We start from the raw sequence: 6617 nt of genomic DNA, 5'->3' as shown, positions 1-6617 counted from the left end.
AGTCCGAGATGCCTTTAAGTAGGGATGCTGTATTAAGATGGGAGATGAAAAAGATCAAGATTCATCTCCATGCAGCATCCCATTCATCTCGCAGCATCCTAACATATGTTTTTCTTAGAATTTTAAAAAATCGACTAAGTCCGAGATGCCTTTAAGTAGGGATGCTGTATTAAGATGGGAGATGAAGAAGATCAAGATTCATCTCCATGCAGCATCCCATTCATCTCCCAGCATCCCAACATATGTTTTTCTTAGAATTTATGAAAAATCGACTAAGTCCGAGATGCCTTTAAGTAGGGATGCTGTATTAAGATGGGAGATGTAGAAGATCAAGATTCATCTCCATGCAGCATCCCATTCATCTCGCAGCATCCCAACATATGTTTTTCTTAGAATTTATGAAAAATCGACTAAGTCCGAGATGCCTTTAAGTAGGGATGCTGTATTAAGATGGGAGATGAAGAAGATCAAGATTCATCTCCATGCAGCATCCCATTTATCTCGCAGCATCCAAACATATGTTTTTCTTAGAATTTATGAAAAATCGACTAAGTCCGAGATGCCTTTAAGTAGGGATGCTGTATTGAGATGGGAGATGAAGAAGATCAAGATTCATCTCCATGCAGCATCCCATTACTCTCGCAGCATCCTAACATATGATTTTCTTAGAATTTATGAAAAATCGACTAAGTCCGAGATGCCTTTAAGTAGGGATGCTGTATTAAGATGGGAGATGAAGAAGATCAAGATTCATCTCCATGCAGCATCCCATTCATCTCGCAGCATCCTAACATATGTTTTTCTTAGAATTTATGAAAAATCGACTAAGTCCGAGATGCCTTTAAGTAGGGATGCTGTATTAAGATGGGAGATGAAGAAGATCAAGATTCATCTCCATGCAGCATCCCATTCATCTCGCAGCATCCTAACATATGTTTTTCTTAGAATTTATGAAAAATCGACTAAGTCCAAGATGCCTTTCAGTAGGGATGCTGTATTAAAATGGGAGATTAAGAAGATCAAGATTCATCTCCATGCAGCATCCAATTCATCTCCCAGCATCCTAACATATGGATTTCTATGAATTTATGAAAAATCGACTAAGTCCGAGATGCCTTTAAGTAGGGATGCTGGATTAAGATGGTAGATGAAGAAGGTCAAGATTCATCTCCATGCAGCATCCCATTCATCTCGCAGCATCCTAACATATGAATTTCTTAGAATTTATGAAAAATCGACTAAGTCCGAGATGCCTTTAAGTAGGGATGCTGTATTAAGATGGGAGATATAGAAGATCAAGATTCATCTCCATGCAGCATCTCATTCATCTCGCAGCATCCTAACATATGAATTTCTTAGAATTTATGAAAAATCGACTAAGTCCGAGATGCCTTTAAGTAGGGATGCTGTATTAAGATGGGAGATGAAGAAGATCAAGATTCATCTCCATGCAGCATCCCATTCATCTCCCAGCATCCTAACATATGAATTTCTTAGAATTTATGAAAAATCGACTAAGTCCGAGATGCCTTTAATAAGGGATGCTGTATTGAGATGGGAGATGTAGGAGATCAAGATTCATCTCCATGCAGCATCCCATTCATCTCGCAGCATCCTAACATATGTTTTTCTTAGAATTTATGAAAAATCGACTAAGTCCGAGATGCCTTTAAGTAGGGATGCTGTATTAAGATGGGAGATAAATAAGATCCTAAATCATCTCCATGCAGCATCTCATTCATCTCGCAGCATCCTAACATATGTTTTTCTTAGAATTTATGAAAAATCGACTAAGTCCGAGATGCCTTTAAGTAGGGATGCTGTATTGAGATGGGAGATGAAGAAGATCAAGATTCATCTCCATGCAGCATCCCATTCATCTCGCAGCATCCCAACATATGTTTTTCTAAGAATTTATGAAAAATCGACTAAGTCCGAGATGCCTTTAAGTAGGGATGCTGTATTAAGATTGGAGATGAAAAAGATCAAGATTCATCTCCATGCAGCATCCGATTCATCTCGCAGCATCCTAACATATGTTTTTTTTTAGAATTTATGAAAAATCGACTAAGTCCGAGATGCCTTTAAGTAGGGATGCTGTATTAAGATGGGAGATAAAGAAGATCAAGATTCATCTCCATGCAGCATCCCATTCATCTCCCAGCATCCTAACATATGTTTTTTTTTAGAATTTATGAAAAATCGACTAAGTCCGAGATGCCTTTAAGTAGGGATGCTGTATTAAGATGGGAGATGAAGAAGATCATGATTCATCTCCATGCAGCATCCCATTCATCTCCCAGCATCCTTACAGATGAATTTCTTAGAATTTATGAAAAATCGACTAAGTCCGAGATGCCTTTAAGTAGGGATGCTGTATTAAGATGGGAGATGTTGGAGATCAAGATTCATCTCCATGCAGCATCCCATTTATCTCGCAGCATCCTAACATATGAATTTCTTAGAATTTATGAAAAATCGACTAAGTCCGAGATGCCTTTAAGTAGGGATGCTGTATTAAGATGGGAGATGTTGGAGATCAAGATTCATCTCCATGCAGCATCCCATTTATCTCGCAGCATCCTAACATATGAATTTCTTAGAATTTATGAAAAATCGACTAAGTCCGAGATGCCTTTAAGTAGGGATGCTGTATTAAGATGGGAGATGAAGAAGATCAAGATTCATCTCCATGCAGCATCCCATTCATCTCCCAGCATCCTAACATATGAATTTCTTAGAATTTATGAAAAATCGACTAAGTCCGAGATGCCTTTAATAAGGGATGCTGTATTGAGATGGGAGATGTAGGAGATCAAGATTCATCTCCATGCAGCATCCCATTCATCTCGCAGCATCCTAACATATTTTTTTCTAAGAATTTATGAAAAATCGACTTAGTCCGAGATGCCCTTAAGCAGGGATGCTGTATTAAGATGGGAGATGAAGTAGATCAAGATTCATCTCCATGCAGCATCCCATTCATCTCGCAGCATCCTAACATATGAATTTCTTAGAATTTATGAAAAATCGACTAAGTCCGAGATACCTTTAAGTAGGGATGGTGTATCGAGATGGGAGATGTAGAAGATCAAGATTCATCTCCATGCAGCATCCCATTCTCCTCGCAGCATCCTAACATATGAATTTCTTAGAATTTATGAAAAATCGACTAAGTCCGAGATGCCTTTAAGTAGGGATGCTGTATTGAGATGGGAGATGAAGAAGATCAAGATTCATCTCCATGCAGCATCCCATCCATCTCGCAGCATCCCTTATTATATTTTCTAAGAATTTATGAAAAATCGACTAAGTCCGAGATGCCTTTAAGTAGGGATGCTGTATCGGGATGGGAGATGAAGAAGATCAAGATTCATCTCCATGCAGCATCCCATTCATCTCGCAGCATCCTAACATATAAATTTCTTATAATTTATGAAAAATCGACTAAGTCCGAGATGCCTTTAAGTAGGGATGCTGTATTAAGATGGGAGATGAAGAAGATCAAGATTCATCTCCATGCAGCATCCCATTCGTCTCCCAGCTTCCTAACATATGAATTTCTTAGAATTTATGAAAAATCGACTAAGTCCGAGATGCCTCTAAGTAGGGATGCTGTATTAAGATGGGAGATGAAGAAGATCCTGATTCATCTCCATGCAGCATCCCATTCATCTCGCAGCATCCTAACATATGTTTTTCTTAAAATTTATGAAAAATCGACTAAGTCCGAGATGCCTTTCAGTAGGGATGCTGTATTAAGATGGGAGATGAAATAGATCAAGATTCATCTCCATGCAGCATCCCATTCATCTCGCAGCATCCTAACATATGTTTTTCTTAGAATTTATGAAAAATCGACTAAGTCCGAGATGCCTTTAAGTAGGGATGCTGTATTAAGATAAGAGATGAAGAAGATCAAGATTCATCACCATGCAGCATCCCATTCATCTCCCAGCATGATAATATATGTTTTTCTTAGAATTTATGAAAAATCGACTAAGTCCGAGATGCCTTTAAGTAGGGATGCTGTATTAAGATAAGAGATGAAGAAGATCAAGATTCATCTCTATGCAGCATCCTATTTATCTCTAAGCATCCTAACATGTGTTTTTCTTAGAATTTATGAAAAAATGACTAAGTCCGAGATGCCTTTAAGTAGGGATGCTGTATTAAGATAAGAGATGAAGAAGATCAAGATTAATCTCCATGCAGCATCCCATTTATCTCTCAGCATCCTAACATATGAATTTCATAGAATTTATGAAAAATGGACTAAGTCCAAGATGCCTTTGAGTAGGGATGCTGTATTGAGATGGGAGATGAAGAAGATCAAGATTCATCTCCATGCAGCATCTTATTCATCTCCCAGCATCCTTACATATGAATTTCTTAGAATTTATGAAAAATCGACTAAGCCCGAGATGCCTTTAAGTAGGGATGCTGTATTAAGATGGGAGATGAAGAAGATCAACAGTCATCTCCATGCAGCATCCCATTCATCTAGCAGCATCCTTACATATGAATTTCTTAGAATTTATGATAAATCGACTAAGTCCGAGATGCCTTCAAGAAGGGATGCTGTATTAAGATGGGAGATGAAGAAGATCAAGATTCATCTAAATGCAGCATCCCATTCATCTCGCAGCATCCTAACATATGTTTTTCTTAGAATTTATGAAAAATCGACTAAGTCCGAGATGCCTTTAAGTAGGGATGCTGTATTAAGATTGGAGATGAAAAAGATCAAGATTCATCTCCATGCAGCATCCGATTCATCTCGCAGCATCCTAACATATGTTTTTTTTTAGAATTTATGAAAAATCGACTAAGTCCGAGATGCCTTTAAGTAGGGATGCTGTATTAAGATGGGAGATAAAGAAGATCAAGATTCATCTCCATGCAGCATCCCATTCATCTCCCAGCATCCTAACATATGTTTTTTTTTAGAATTTATGAAAAATCGACTAAGTCCGAGATGCCTTTAAGTAGGGATGCTGTATTAAGATGGGAGATGAAGAAGATCATGATTCATCTCCATGCAGCATCCCATTCATCTCCCAGCATCCTTACAGATGAATTTCTTAGAATTTATGAAAAATCGACTAAGTCCGAGATGCCTTTAAGTAGGGATGCTGTATTAAGATGGGAGATGTTGGAGATCAAGATTCATCTCCATGCAGCATCCCATTTATCTCGCAGCATCCTAACATATGAATTTCTTAGAATTTATGAAAAATCGACTAAGTCCGAGATGCCTTTAAGTAGGGATGCTGTATTAAGATGGGAGATGTTGGAGATCAAGATTCATCTCCATGCAGCATCCCATTTATCTCGCAGCATCCTAACATATGAATTTCTTAGAATTTATGAAAAATCGACTAAGTCCGAGATGCCTTTAAGTAGGGATGCTGTATTAAGATGGGAGATGAAGAAGATCAAGATTCATCTCCATGCAGCATCCCATTCATCTCCCAGCATCCTAACATATGAATTTCTTAGAATTTATGAAAAATCGACTAAGTCCGAGATGCCTTTAATAAGGGATGCTGTATTGAGATGGGAGATGTAGGAGATCAAGATTCATCTCCATGCAGCATCCCATTCATCTCGCAGCATCCTAACATATTTTTTTCTAAGAATTTATGAAAAATCGACTTAGTCCGAGATGCCCTTAAGCAGGGATGCTGTATTAAGATGGGAGATGAAGTAGATCAAGATTCATCTCCATGCAGCATCCCATTCATCTCGCAGCATCCTAACATATGAATTTCTTAGAATTTATGAAAAATCGACTAAGTCCGAGATACCTTTAAGTAGGGATGGTGTATCGAGATGGGAGATGTAGAAGATCAAGATTCATCTCCATGCAGCATCCCATTCTCCTCGCAGCATCCTAACATATGAATTTCTTAGAATTTATGAAAAATCGACTAAGTCCGAGATGCCTTTAAGTAGGGATGCTGTATTGAGATGGGAGATGAAGAAGATCAAGATTCATCTCCATGCAGCATCCCATCCATCTCGCAGCATCCCTTATTATATTTTCTAAGAATTTATGAAAAATCGACTAAGTCCGAGATGCCTTTAAGTAGGGATGCTGTATCGGGATGGGAGATGAAGAAGATCAAGATTCATCTCCATGCAGCATCCCATTCATCTCGCAGCATCCTAACATATAAATTTCTTATAATTTATGAAAAATCGACTAAGTCCGAGATGCCTTTAAGTAGGGATGCTGTATTAAGATGGGAGATGAAGAAGATCAAGATTCATCTCCATGCAGCATCCCATTCACCTCGCAGCATCCTAACATATGTTTTTCTTAGAATTTATGAAAAATCGACTAAGTCCGAGATGCCTTTAAGTAGTGATGCTGTATTGAGATGGGAGATGAAGAAGATCAAGATTCATCTCCATGCAGCATCCCATTCATCTCGCAGCATCCTAACATATGTTTTTCTTAGAATTTATGAAAAATCGACTAAGTCCGAGATGCCTTTAAGTAGGGATGCTGTATTGAGATGGGAGATGAAGAAGATCAAGATTCATCTCCATGCAGCATCCCATCCATCTCGCAGCATCCCTTATTATATTTTCTAAGAATTTATGAAAAA

Source organism: Anopheles ziemanni (assembly GCF_943734765.1).
Source record: "Anopheles ziemanni chromosome X unlocalized genomic scaffold, idAnoZiCoDA_A2_x.2 X_unloc_18, whole genome shotgun sequence".
Taxonomy (NCBI): Eukaryota; Metazoa; Arthropoda; class Insecta; order Diptera; family Culicidae; genus Anopheles; species Anopheles ziemanni.
Note: the sequence above shows the minus strand (reverse complement) of the source record.